A 13,263-nucleotide genomic window follows, 5' to 3' on the forward strand; every position below is an offset into this window, starting at 1 on the left:
CCAAGTTTGTATTAGGCTGGATTTACACGGGCGACTGATATTGGTCTGATATCACGCTCCAATGTGCGATTTTCATGCGAATAGACATCGCAGGAGTTCCGAGTGTCGCACAAACGCACAGAACTTGGGAGATAGTCCGCGGTCAGACATGTGCCCGAAATATGCCAATGTGAAACTGACCTAAGGCCGCATTCACACAGCCGTCTGATCCCCACGGACCCCGCACGCTCCGCATCCCATTCTGGTCCATTAAAAAGAGGGATATTTTTTATCATACGGACGATCGACTCGCGCGAAGAAAAAAAAACAAAAACGAGTACAACATGGCCGGGTGTCATCGGTGGAACACGTGGGCATCATGCGGTCCACATACACCCGTACAGTTGTCACCACAACGCTCTATGAGGAGAAAGAAGAAGATTCAGAACTTGAGAAGTTATTGGAGTTCACACGGACATGAACTTGCATCGACCATGACAGCCGCAGGTCCGTGTGCTGCCCGTTTGCCACGGGAAGTGGGCACCACATGCCAGATTCTGGTCCGTGATACCAACCACAATGTGACTAAGCACGCCTGTGCGAATAGCCTAATTGGCTATAATAGGTCCGTGCGCTAACCGTGAGATACACGGACAGCCTGTGGACAGCAGGTACTGTGCTGAAGCCCCTCCCCATATCTGATGACCATAAGGGTACGTTCACACGACCGGATTCCTATTGCAGAATCCGCAGTCCGCACAGAGGGGCCACAGCAAATAGCGCACATTGAAAGCCATGCATTTTCACTTTTTCCTTCATGATTAACACTGCGGATGGGCTGCGGGTGCCCACCTCATCGCCAAGTGACGGCGTGAAAAATACATGTATTTAGAAGAAAAAAATCTGTACTGCCCATGACCGACGGCGAACCGCCGCAATACGGATTTTGCAGGGTCAGAGCTGATCTCCGCTGCGGAGTCCGGCTCTCCCGTGTGCAGCCGGCCTTAAAGGGCACGTTCACACAGCGGAACGGAGGGGGGAAACTTCTATGTGAATTCCGTCTTCAAAGTCTGTGCCTTTAGGATCTGGATTTGCGCGCAGAATCTGCCTGTCAATGCGCAAAAGTCGGCATGCGGAATTTCAACGGGGAAAACTCGTTTCTACATCAAGAAGTGACATAAAGAGATGCAGATTTCAGAGGTGGAATCCACATGGCGTATGTTCACACGGCGGGAAAAACTCCAACAGTTCAGAGGGTTTGCTACCATTGCCCCCTCTAGAGAAGTGCAGCAGAGAGATGTGATCACTGGAGGATTGTGCGCCCCTTATAACATCCATCGGACCGAACGGAACACATCTTGTACGTTCATACAAGGCGCAGCGGAAAATCAAAAAAAGCATCAAAATCGGCCCCATTGTTGCGGATCGGCAGCAAAACTTCACCCTTTAAATCGAAAGGGTCAAATCTGATCCACGACAAAAACCGCATCAAACAGTGCGGGTTCATAAAAAGTTACTACACAGCATGCGGGTAGAGGGGGCATATGATGGGCATGTGTGGTGCCTTGCCCCTAGACAACATGTAAGGCCTCCTGCATGCTCTGGTCCTGCTTCCTCTCGTCTTCACCTGTACTGCGGACGGTCCGCACGGCTCGCCGGACATGAACACCACCGATTTTTTTTGCTTTTAAACTTTTGCTTTTCCAGCAGTATTGCGCCGATGATGCGTAATTCGCGACATAACGGAAGGGCCGCGGATCGGATGGCTTCCATTGACTTCAATGGATGCAGTCTACGCAGATCCGCACAAAAATAGGGCACACTGCAATTTTTCCTCCGCTTGCGGAAAATGTGACTGGTTTACGCAAGTGGGCAGGAAGAAGCGATTTCTCATCGCATGCTATGGGCGGTATTTGCTGCAGATCCGCGCTCCAGAACCCGCAGCAAATAACCGGCAGTGAGCAGGAGGCCTAAGGCCCAATGTGCATGGGCGGATAGGATTTGCGGAATCCGCGCAGATTACCCTCTCAGAAGATCCGCAAATCAACCGAACATGAATTAAAGCATGCGGATTTGATATGCGGAACTTTTGGTCCACAAAACAAATGGCAGCGTGCTCTATTTCAGTCAATGGAAGTCATCAGATCCGTGGCTCGTCCGCAATTTAATCGGGACGCCAATTTCACGAGAAGCGGGAGTTTAAAAAAAACCCTCTACTGCGCAGGGTCCTCGGCACAACCTCCGGGTGTTGGTATCTACAGTCCGACTACATGTCACGTACCGCCCAGTATCACCAGTGTGAGCCGCCATCCGGTCCAGTATATATTATACGGTATTTCGCAGCAGCGCACGGAGACACAACAGCCTATGAAGATATGCGCAGGCGAGAACGCCACAAACAATCCGTGGGCCGACGCAAGTTACACCTGAGTTTCTTAGATACGACTCACATCCGCCTTCACTGGTGGAAACCCGCTGGGCTCTGTTCGCACCACGTGAAAAGTACCAAAAGGTTCACACCAAATGCAGATCAGAGGTCCTCGGAGAATCCCTCGTTAGAGGGGTCTTCCAAAACTTGGGGAAGCACAGAGTGAGGGCTCATTCACAACACCGTGATTTTGGCGAGTATTACACCCGCGATGCACGGGCGCATGACACGCAGTAACTGGAGTCCGTGAAAGCGAATGGACATCCATTGATCCCCGCACACCGGGTGCGGACCCTGCGTATTAATACGGGGGAAAAGATGGCAGCTGCGCTATTACTGTGTTCGTACGCAGCGAGAGACCCCCCATACGTGTTTATGGGCAGCGCGGGCAACGCCGTCTGTACACAATATATTACTATGGGAAGCAGGTTGTGTATGAAAATGCTATAAAACAGAGCTGCCGTCCGCGGTCAGGCGCAGGACACTCGCTGCCGTCCGCGGTCTCTGCCGCCATCACGCAGATCAGTAAACCGCTGTGGGACACCTGCAGTGTTTTACGCACACGGACGTGTAAATGAGGCCCACTGCCGGGCTCACACGAGTGTATGGGAAAACGCTGGGTAAAAAAAAAAGTGGGTTTTACCTGCAAGCGGAGTGACGTGTAACCGCGTCTGTGATGTATCTCACGCCCGCCGTCCTGCAGCGCCTCGCTTTTAAATTTTTTTACTTTCTACGGTTTCTTCACCATGCTGCATAAAACATTGCAAATCCGTAATGTAATTGCGCACGCACGCTTTCCTACGCCCCCATAGAGAACAATAGGCCTCCATGGCATGTAATACACGGTGAAATAGAACAGCGAAAATTAATGTCCTTTCGTTGACCACATATCAGGCGCGTGTAATACGGAATTATATTATGATCATATGAGCTCGGTCGAAGAAACTAAGACGACTGCTGCTACATTAACGCTGCCACTAGCGCTCGCGTCTTCCTGAAAATTGCCGGGCACAGGAAGCAGTGGTCACATGACCATCACCGCCGATCCACAAACGGGAAGCAGCGGCAGCAGTCACATGACCATCACCGCCGATCCATAAACGGGAAACTACGGCAGCAGTCACATGACCACCACCGCCAATCCACAAACGGGCAGCAGCGTCAGCGGTCACATGACCATCACCGCCAATCCACAAACGAGCAGCAGCGTCAGCGGTCACATGACCATCACCGCCGATCCACAAACGGGCAGCAGCGTCAGCGGTCACATGACCATCACCGCCGATCCACAAACGGGAAGCCGCGTCAGCGGTCACATGACCATCACCGCCAATCCACAAACGGGAAGCCGCGTCAGCGGTCACATGACCATCACCGCCAATCCACAAACGGGAAGCAGCGTCAGCGGTCACATGACCATCACCGCCAATCCACAAACGGGCAGCAGCGTCCGCGGTCACATGACCATCACCGCCAATCCACAAACGGGCAGCAGCGTCAGCGGTCACATGACCATCACCGCCAATCCACAAACGAGCAGCAGCGTCAGCGGTCACATGACCATCACCGCCGATCCACAAACGGGCAGCCGCGTCAGCGGTCACATGACCATCACCGCCGATCCACAAACGGGAAGCCGCGTCAGCGGTCACATGACCATCACCGCCAATCCACAAACGGGAAGCCGCGTCAGCGGTCACATGACCATCACCGCCAATCCACAAACGGGAAGCCGCGTCAGCGGTCACATGACCATCACCGCCAATCCACAAACGGGAAGCAGCGTCAGCGGTCACATGACCATCACCGCCAATCCACAAACGGGAAGCAGCGTCCGCGGTCACATGACCATCACCGCCAATCCACAAACGGGCAGCAGCGTCAGCGGTCACATGACCATCACCGCCAATCCACAAACGGGCAGCAGCGTCAGCGGTCACATGACCATCACCGCCAATCCACAAACGGGAAGCAGCGTCAGCGGTCACATGACCATCACCGCCAATCCACAAACGGGGAGCAGCGTCAGCGGTCACATGACCATCACCGCCAATCCACAAACGGGAAGCAGCGTCAGCGGTCACATGACCATCACCGCCAATCCACAAACGGGAAGCAGCGTCAGCGGTCACATGACCATCACCGCCAATCCACAAACGGGCAGCAGCGTCCGCGGTCACATGACCATCACCGCCGATCCACAAACGGGAAGCTGTGGTAGCAGTCACATGACCATCACCGCCGATCCATAAACGGGAAGCCGTGTCAGCGGTCACATGACCATCACTACCGATCCATAAACTGGAAGCGGCGTCAGCGGTCACATGACCATCACCGCCAATCCACAAACGGGAAGCAGCGTCAGCAGTCACATGACCATCACCGCCGTTCCATAAACGGGAAGCTGCGGCAGCAGTCACATACCATGCATCGTTTATGCGACTGCTCACTGTTACACTGGCTTCAGCTGCGATTCTGCCATGAACAGCCACCGAGCGCTGCGGCAGCTTTCTGACAACCTCCCGGTTGGCTGCAATGGACATCTGACCGGTGATTATGCCTTAAAAGGGCTCTCCAGGGATATAACATTTAACGGCATCTTGGAGTTGGACCAGACACGTCCCTCTTTCTATCACTGCCGATACAGAACCTTTTCATCTTTCCATCGACGGGGTTTTATCATGCTGGTTTTTTTTGGTTTTTTTGTGGGATGACGTTTTTTTGGTCCCATTTTGGGGGTACCAACAACTTTTGAAAAGCTTTTTATTACCTTTTATCTTGGAGTAGCTGGCGACATTCTGGGGGTCGGGTATCTTTTTCTGATGATGTACACCAGTGGTGGAGAACCTGTGGCACGCAGAGCCCTCCCTGCTGGCACGCGTCGCCATCGGCCGCTCACCACATTAGTAAATACCGGCATTCACTCAGCAGCGCAGCTATCTGCGCTAATCCCAGCACACACTGTGATATCAGTGGAGCCCCTGTGGAGTGTCACTATTACTACTGGCGGCTGGTGTGTGTTTTCACTATTACCGCTGGGGCCACTGGGGGGGGGACGGACCATGTGGCAGAGGACGGGCAAGGTGCAGATTTTGACAACTTTTTGGATGTTGAAATGCTGCAGTATTTCCCGCATCCAAAAAGCAGTCAAACTCTGCACCCAGTCTATTTTGAAGCAGGCCTGTCCTTTTTAGAACAACAGAGGTAAAATCCTACGTTGTGATAAGCCCCGCCCCCTGACGTGTTGGCACTTTGCCATAAATAAGTGGGTTTTGGGTTGCAGTTTGGGCACTCGGTCTCTAAAAGGTTCGCCATCACCGATGTACACTGTGCAGGATAAACAATGCGTTATTTGGTTAGATCGCACTTCCATGGACATGGCGATACCAAATAAGTTATTTTTTCCTTGTTTTTCTTATAAAATACGGGAAAAGATTTATTTTAACTTATTAACTTTTGTTTACAAAAATAAAAAACTATTCCAATTTTTTTCACAGTCCCCATACGCTACTTGAAATTGCAAATGTTTGATCGCTTATACCATATACTGCAATACTTCAGTATTGCAGCATATGATATTTCTAAGGCATTCCATTGTCAAGAGGCTGCAGGCACGTCTTAATAGGCAGAAACACATGATAGCCCTGGGGGGGCCTTCAGAAGGCCCTGGGCTGCCATGACAACCAGGCAGCACCTCATGATCAAAGGGAGCTATTTGTTACCCCTGACCGCCAATCGGGGCATTTACAGGGTTAAGAGCCATGAGGAGCGTGAACACCGATCACAGCTGGTAAAGACAGCTTACACCAACCGTGTGTGGAGCGGGCTCAGATCCTGCTCCACACGAGCCCCACGCAGCCCGGATGTACCTCCGGGTTACTCCCCGAGTATCGTAGGACAGGAGCGCGCAGCGTGTGACAGTACATGAATGAAGCGCGCTCTCGCTGCAGCAGATGATGCCGAACGCATCGGCGCCATCTCTGTATCTATTCCAGTCTCACACCGTTGTCCGTCACCGATGCCTTGGGGGCCGCCATATTTGTGATCTTCCTTCAACCCTGCTAATTTCTCAAACGTTCTCCCCGCAGCGTTTTACCGACTTAGTAAACACGGGGTCTGCCAGGAGAGACCGTTCCTGGCAGCGAGCGCCCTGCGCACGGCCACAAGTCACAGGCACGGTGCGAATTTTTATTTATTTATTTATTTCCCCGCTCTGTTTTAGAGCCGAGATGTGTATGAAAACACGGCTTACGTAACGTGCTGCATATAGACCGCGCTTCATACGCTGCCTGTACAAATGTACGGCGTGGTACGCAGAGGAGCAGCGGGCTGCCGTCTGTTTCTCGTGCGTATTGATATGCAGCGTCTACAGACTAGTGTGCACGGATCAGTGACCGTCCCTTGTATCACGCGGTCGTGCAACGCACACAATATGTAATGAGAACAGTCATGGACATGAGCCCCGCGGGCGCAGTCACACCACTGATTTACGGAGCGTTTGGTTACAGATTGGTGTGTGAATCTGCAGCAAACCAGCGCCGTGTAAACGCTCCAAGGCTACGGGGCGGCCGTGGTGCCCACGCCAAGGCTACGGGGCGGCCGTGGTGCCCACTCCAAGGCTACAGGGCGGCCGTGGTGCCCACGCCAAGGCTACGGGGCGGCCGTGGTGCCCACGCCAAGGCTACGGGGCGGCCGTGGTGCCCACAAATCACGCTAAAATTTGCAGGATTACTGCAGAGCGACTTTGAAGGGATCGGATCGGGGATAACTTGCTGATCGGTGGGGGTCTCACTGCTGATCTCAAGGATGGGACTCCCACCTCACACTGCTGCCACTATGGCAGTGCCCCCCCCCCCCATAGTGGTGTCACGCTGAACAGAGGCTGACGGATATCGGGCATCTCCACAGTACCCTTAAAGGTGAATGAAGCGCTCGCACAACCGGTCATTCATTCTGTCTCCCTGCACGGATGAGGACAGGGGACAAATCCCCAGGTGTCTCAGCTGTAAGACCCCCATCGATAAGCACGTTGCCCCCTATCCTGTGGAGATCCTATTGATAGGGGAGAAACCTGAAATTCTGGCAGAACCCCTTTAATGTCTTCCTATGGAAAAGTCAAAAACGTCCCGACATCCACAAAGCTCCAACATCACTACTGGCCAACGTGATCCCGGGGTGTCCCCATGGTGCGTTCACAGATCACCCGCCGCTGTAGGAGGGGCATCCCTGCCAGAAATACTCCAGTACTAAACTTCCCGCGGCCCCTTGTTTGTACGCAATCAGACAAGCCCACCATCACTATAATCAAAGGTTCAGGAATTCACTGTCTTTCAAATCTCCACCAAATTCAAGATCTCTGCTTGCCATCACTGAATGAGAACATGCTTGTTTACAACCGAAGGTTAAAAAGACTGACCAACGCCTCATGTCCACGGCACGCACGGATTCACTGCGAGTCGCCGTTAAAAGGTTTTTTTTTTTATTGCTGGCGGGAGCTCGCGGTTTGTGTTTTTCCCGCGCAGATACACTGTGGATCATCCGTGCGGAAAAAATCCACAACCCGCCTGCCAGCCTCTGCAAACGTATTTGTGGATGACTGCGGATCCTGAGCTCCATAGAGATGAATGGCGCCACATCCGCGCGTGAGCCGCCATAAAGTGAGCATGCTGCGATTTATTATCCGCAGATCATGCAAACCTGCAGGTGTAAAATGACGAGCGGCCACCCAATGCTTCTCTGAGCGGCGCGAACCGCGCACCCACTAATCAGATCTGCCCGCGGACATTGGGCCTAAGGCTGGCTTCACACGGTGCAGAAAGTCCGCACAGCCCTCCCGCCCCCGACTCCTAGCCCCGCGATTAGCCAGCAAAGAGGACGGGGTTTTGCAAAACGCTTCCCCCGACTGAGCGACAATGCGTTCGCTTCTCGTTCTGCATGCAGAGAACTGAAAGACAATTGGCCGGTGTGAATAGGCGGATGTTCATGGATGATCGCGGGCGAACCGGCGGGACCGATCGCGGGCAAACCGGCGGGACCGATCGCGGGCAAACCGGCGGGACCGATCGCGGGCAAACCGGCGGGACCGATCGCGGGCAAACCGGCGGGACCGATCGCGGGCAAACCGGCGGGACCGATCGCGGGCAAACCGGCGGGACCGATCGCGGGCAAACCGGCGGGACCGATCCCCGGCCGCTCGGCCTCCATTCACTGAGCGATGGTCGTTCCCAAGTAACAGCAGAGGCGGGATCATCGCTGCGATGCCAGAAGCCGGATGGAGCCGATACACCGAAATCCCTCGGGCCGCTCACACATGCGTTCAGAAAACGCTGCGCAAAGCCGTGCCATTTTACCGCGATTTCGCACTTTTTTGAGAGCATGGTACAACGTTAGACCGCGGTTTTTAACGCGCCCCGTTATTGTGACGGGTGATGAAGGGCATCAAAAAGCACTCAAACGCGTGAAAACACAGCAGATGGCGCCTGAAAAGCGCAGTGTTGGCAACGCCACATCTGAGTGCTGGGCTGTGGGGCCCATTGAAATCAATGGCGGCGTTGTACTGCGGTTACGGGACGCCGCGCTAATCACGGTCAAAAGCATCTGGTGCGAGAGCGGGCTTGGGGCCGAACAGGAGAATAAACCCCTGATGTAGACCAGCCTCACCCGCACTGATACACTGTAACAGACCAGCAGCGCAGGAGGAGATTGCTGCAGCCGCTGCGGTCACCACAGAGGATGGTGCGGACCGGACACATTGTAACAGAACCTCAGCTGTCAGCAGTAGGAGGTCAACTGCTGGGTATAAAGAATGTTCCCATTTACTGACAGCAAGCAGAGATCTTAAAGAGACGATTCATTTCCATAGTCGCCGCAGCCACTGGAGGTGACCATTACAGAATGCAGCCTGCAGTGCGTCCTGTGGCCAGCGGTGGGCGCCATTAGTCTATAGCAGTCTGACTACAACTCCAGTCAGGACTTGGAAGACGAGGCTGCAGTTTCCACGGACACCGCGGGGTTACAGGCTGTCCAGTTCTGAGGATGCCGCTGCAGAGCATTGCTCCTTCAGGATATGCTGGGGCTGTAGTCCCACCACAGCAAGATGCCCTGACTGCAGACCGTTGCACAATACAAAGCCGCCGAAAGCACCTTAGGGCTATAGTTCTGCTTCAAATACAGCACCCTGGCTGCAGAGCATCGCACTATAAACACTCAGAGCCGTTAGAGGATGCTGAGAGTGATAGTGACACTGTAAATACTTCATGGCTGCAGAGCATTGCACTGCACAGGACACAGCTGTCATGGAACAAGAGATCCCATAGTTACCCAACTGCAGAGCATTGCATGATGAACACAGGACAGAGTGGGTGCCGAGTGTGATAGTCCCATCAAACATAGAGGGCACTAGCTGCAGAGCATTGCACTATATAGCACACAATTGTCAATGGATGCTGATAGAGATAGTTCCACAACAGTTATAGGGCCCGGGCTGCAGAGTATTGCACTTTAACTGCTCAAAGGATACCAAGTGTGATGGTTTCACTGTAATTAAATTGCCCCGTCTGCAGAGCATTGCACTGGGAAGTACACAGAGCTGGCAGGGAGTACTGAGAGTTATAGTTCCACAATTTGAAGATCCCAGCTGCAGAGCATTGCACTACAAACACACAGAACTACCAGTGGATGCCAAGTATGACAGTTCCATCACAGAGGACCCCGTCTGCAGAGCATTACACTACATCATTCACAGAGCCGTCCGGGAGTACTAGGAGTTATAGTACCATTATAATTGGAGTATCCGGTCTTGCAGACTATTGCACAATAACACAAGGCTGCCTGAGGATGCCAAGATTAATAGATCCTTTACTGTTATGGTGCAATGCTCTGCAGCCACAATCTGACAGAGCAGACTGGGAGTTGTGATCCTGGCTGCAGAACATTGCACTAGAAATACACAGAACTCCCAGTGGATGCAGAGTGTGATAGATCCATCACAGAGGGCCTGCAGAGCATTGCACTGTATCACACACAGCTGTAGGAGGATGCTGAGAGTGATGGTCCCCACGTATACAGAGGGCCTGGCTGCAGAGCATTGCACTGTATCATACACACAGGTGTAGGAGGATGCAGAAAGTGATGGTCCCCGGGTATACAGAGGGCCCTGGCTGCAGAGCATTGCACTAGAAATACACAGAACTGTCAGTGGATGCAGAGTGTGATGGATCTATCACAGAGGGCCCTGTCTGCAGAGCATTGCACTGTATCACACACAGCTGTAGGATACAGAGAGTGATCGCCCCCTTGTATACAGAGGGCCTGGATGCAGAGCATTGCACTATAAACATACAGATCTGCCAGTGGATGCAGAGTGTGAGAGCTCCATCACAGAGGGCCCCGTCTGCAGAGCATTGCACTGTATCACACACAGGTGTAGGAGGATGCTGAGAGTGATGGTCCCCGCATATACAGAGGACCCTGGCTGCAGAGCATTGCACTGTATCATACACCACTGTCTGCAGAGCATTGCACTGTATCACACACAGGTGTAGGAGGATGCAGAAAGTGATGGTCCCCGGGTATACAGAGGACCCTGGCTGCAGAGCATTGCACTGTATCACACACAGCTAGCCGCAGAGCATTGCACTGTATCACACACAGCTAGCCGCAGAGCATTGCACTGTATCATACACACAGGTGTAGGAGGATGCTGAGAGTGATGGTCCCCGCATATACAGAGGGACTAGCTGCAGAGCATTGCACTGTATCATACACCGCTGTCTGCAGAGCATTGCACTGTATCATACACCGCTGGTAGTGGATGCTGAGAGTGATCGTTCCACCATAGAAGGCCCCGTCTGCAGAGCATCGCACCACACGGTATCCAGCTCTCTCGGAGCTCATCAGTCACTACGTAAACAAGCGGCTAGCATCCCCCTGACAACCCCTCCGGGCAGCCCTGTGGGGGAGGGTGACATCTACAGAGAGCAGGAGAGTCCATTCCAGCCGGAGGGGGAGAGAAACATCACCTCCCCCCATCCCCGAGGAGAGGAGCGGCCCGGAGGAGGCCTCAGCCCGCGGCCGTCACCCCCGGAGCCCCGCCACAGCAACAAGGCCGCGGCCGCCGCTCCACCTCCTCTCGGAGCCCCCAGAACAGCAGGAAGATGGCTGCTGGGCCCGAGCGAACAAAGCTGCGGCCTGCGCCCGTCCTCCCCGCCTCTTTCCGGGAGAGGATGACCCGCAGAGCCGTCCCCCCCGCCGGTGGCTACCTGGTCTGGTGGAGCGCTGTGCGGTGCTGCTGCCTGTGCGGTGCGGGGGTCGGGACGGGCGGTCGGTGCGCAGGATGGCGGCGGATTCGGGGCGCCTCAGCTGCGGCTTCTTCTCCGTCTCTATCGCCGGGGATTTTTTTTCCACTACAAGCCCCGCCCCCTGCCCGAGCTGTCAATCATCCGGCTGAAGGTGAGCGAGCAGCGGCCTCTGCCGGCCCCCGGCGGTACTGCAAGTCACCTGGACCAGGCAGGGCGCAGCGCCGCACCTGCACTAATGGCGCTAGCCGCTATAGGGGCTCCTTCACACGGGCGTACTTGTGGCGCAAAATACGTAGCGTTTATATTTGCCGTGTATTTAAGGCCTGGCTCACATGAGGGTGTAGTTTGGGGTTTTGGGTGCGTAACACGCTGTAATAACCTCACACGGCCGTACGATATGCCGCGTAAAAAATGGATGCCGTCCGTGCGATATTCTGTACAAAATAGAACATGCTGCGATTCTTCCCCGTAAGCGGAAAATCGCTGTTGATTTCCGCTCGTGGGCAGGGGAGAATAATTTAACACAGCGTGCCTATGGACGGACATTGGTGTGGAATTCGCGGCGGGTGTCTGACCGCGACATCCGCAGCGATAATCCGTCCGTGGGCATTCTGCCGTATGTGGTTTTTTGCGTGTGTATTACCTGCATACGGACTGCATGTCTTATGTGCACAAAACGTTTTCCCGCCGTGGGATGGCTTTGGGTGGCACTCAGCGAGGGGAGGCACTCTAACCCGGGGAGCTCATGGCTCCCTGTTCCACTGAGAGACTGCAGTTGTGATTGGTCTGACTGGAAGTGCACTGGCAGAGAAGAGCGAAGTACACGGACCATGCGGTGCAACTTATACCAGCTGTACATATATAATTATATACAGGAGATACCCAGGTTATACCAGCATGCTCCATATCACTATATATAGGGGATGTATAACTTATACCAGCTGTACATATATAATTATATACAGGAGATACCCAGGTTATACCAGCATGCTCCATATCACTCTATATAGGAGATGTATAACTTATACCAGCTGTACATATATAATTATATACAGGAGATACCCAGGTTATACCAGCATGCTCCATATCACTCTATATAGGGGATGTATAACTTATACCAGCTGTACATATATAATTATATACAGGAGATGCCCAGGTTATACCAGCATGCTCCATATCACTATATACAGGAGATGTATAACTTATACCAGCTGTACATATATAATTATATACTGGAAGATACCCAGGTTATACCAGCATGCTCCATATCACTATATACAGGGACATGTATAACATACCAGCTGTACATATATAATTATATACAGGAGATACCCAGGTTATACCAGCATGCTCCATGTCACTATATACAGGGGATATATAACTTATACCAGCTGTACATATATAATTATATACAGGAGATACCCAGGTTATACCAGCATGCTCCATATCACTATATACAGGAGATGTATAACTTATACCAGCTCTACATATATAATTATATACAGGAGATACCCAGGTTATACCAGCATGCTCCATATCACTATATACAGGATGTAT

The 13,263-nt window shown here is 52.9% G+C and overlaps 1 protein-coding gene across 7 annotated transcripts in view; it reads right to left on the bottom strand.

The window, feature by feature from the left end:
- PRRC2B (proline rich coiled-coil 2B) overlaps positions 1–11,807 on the bottom strand; it is a 91,459-nt gene extending 79,652 nt beyond the window's left edge. For all 7 annotated transcript variants that reach the window (XR_010786940.1, XR_010786939.1, XM_066580201.1 and 4 more), the window contains exon 1: positions 11,668–11,807. The gene's annotated coding sequence lies outside the window, so the exon portion shown is untranslated. The remainder of the gene's footprint in view (positions 1–11,667) is intronic.
- Between the last annotated feature and the right edge of the window lie 1,456 nt (positions 11,808–13,263).

This window comes from Eleutherodactylus coqui, chromosome 10 (genome assembly GCF_035609145.1).
Source record: "Eleutherodactylus coqui strain aEleCoq1 chromosome 10, aEleCoq1.hap1, whole genome shotgun sequence".
NCBI lineage: Eukaryota > Metazoa > Chordata > Amphibia > Anura > Eleutherodactylidae > Eleutherodactylus > Eleutherodactylus coqui.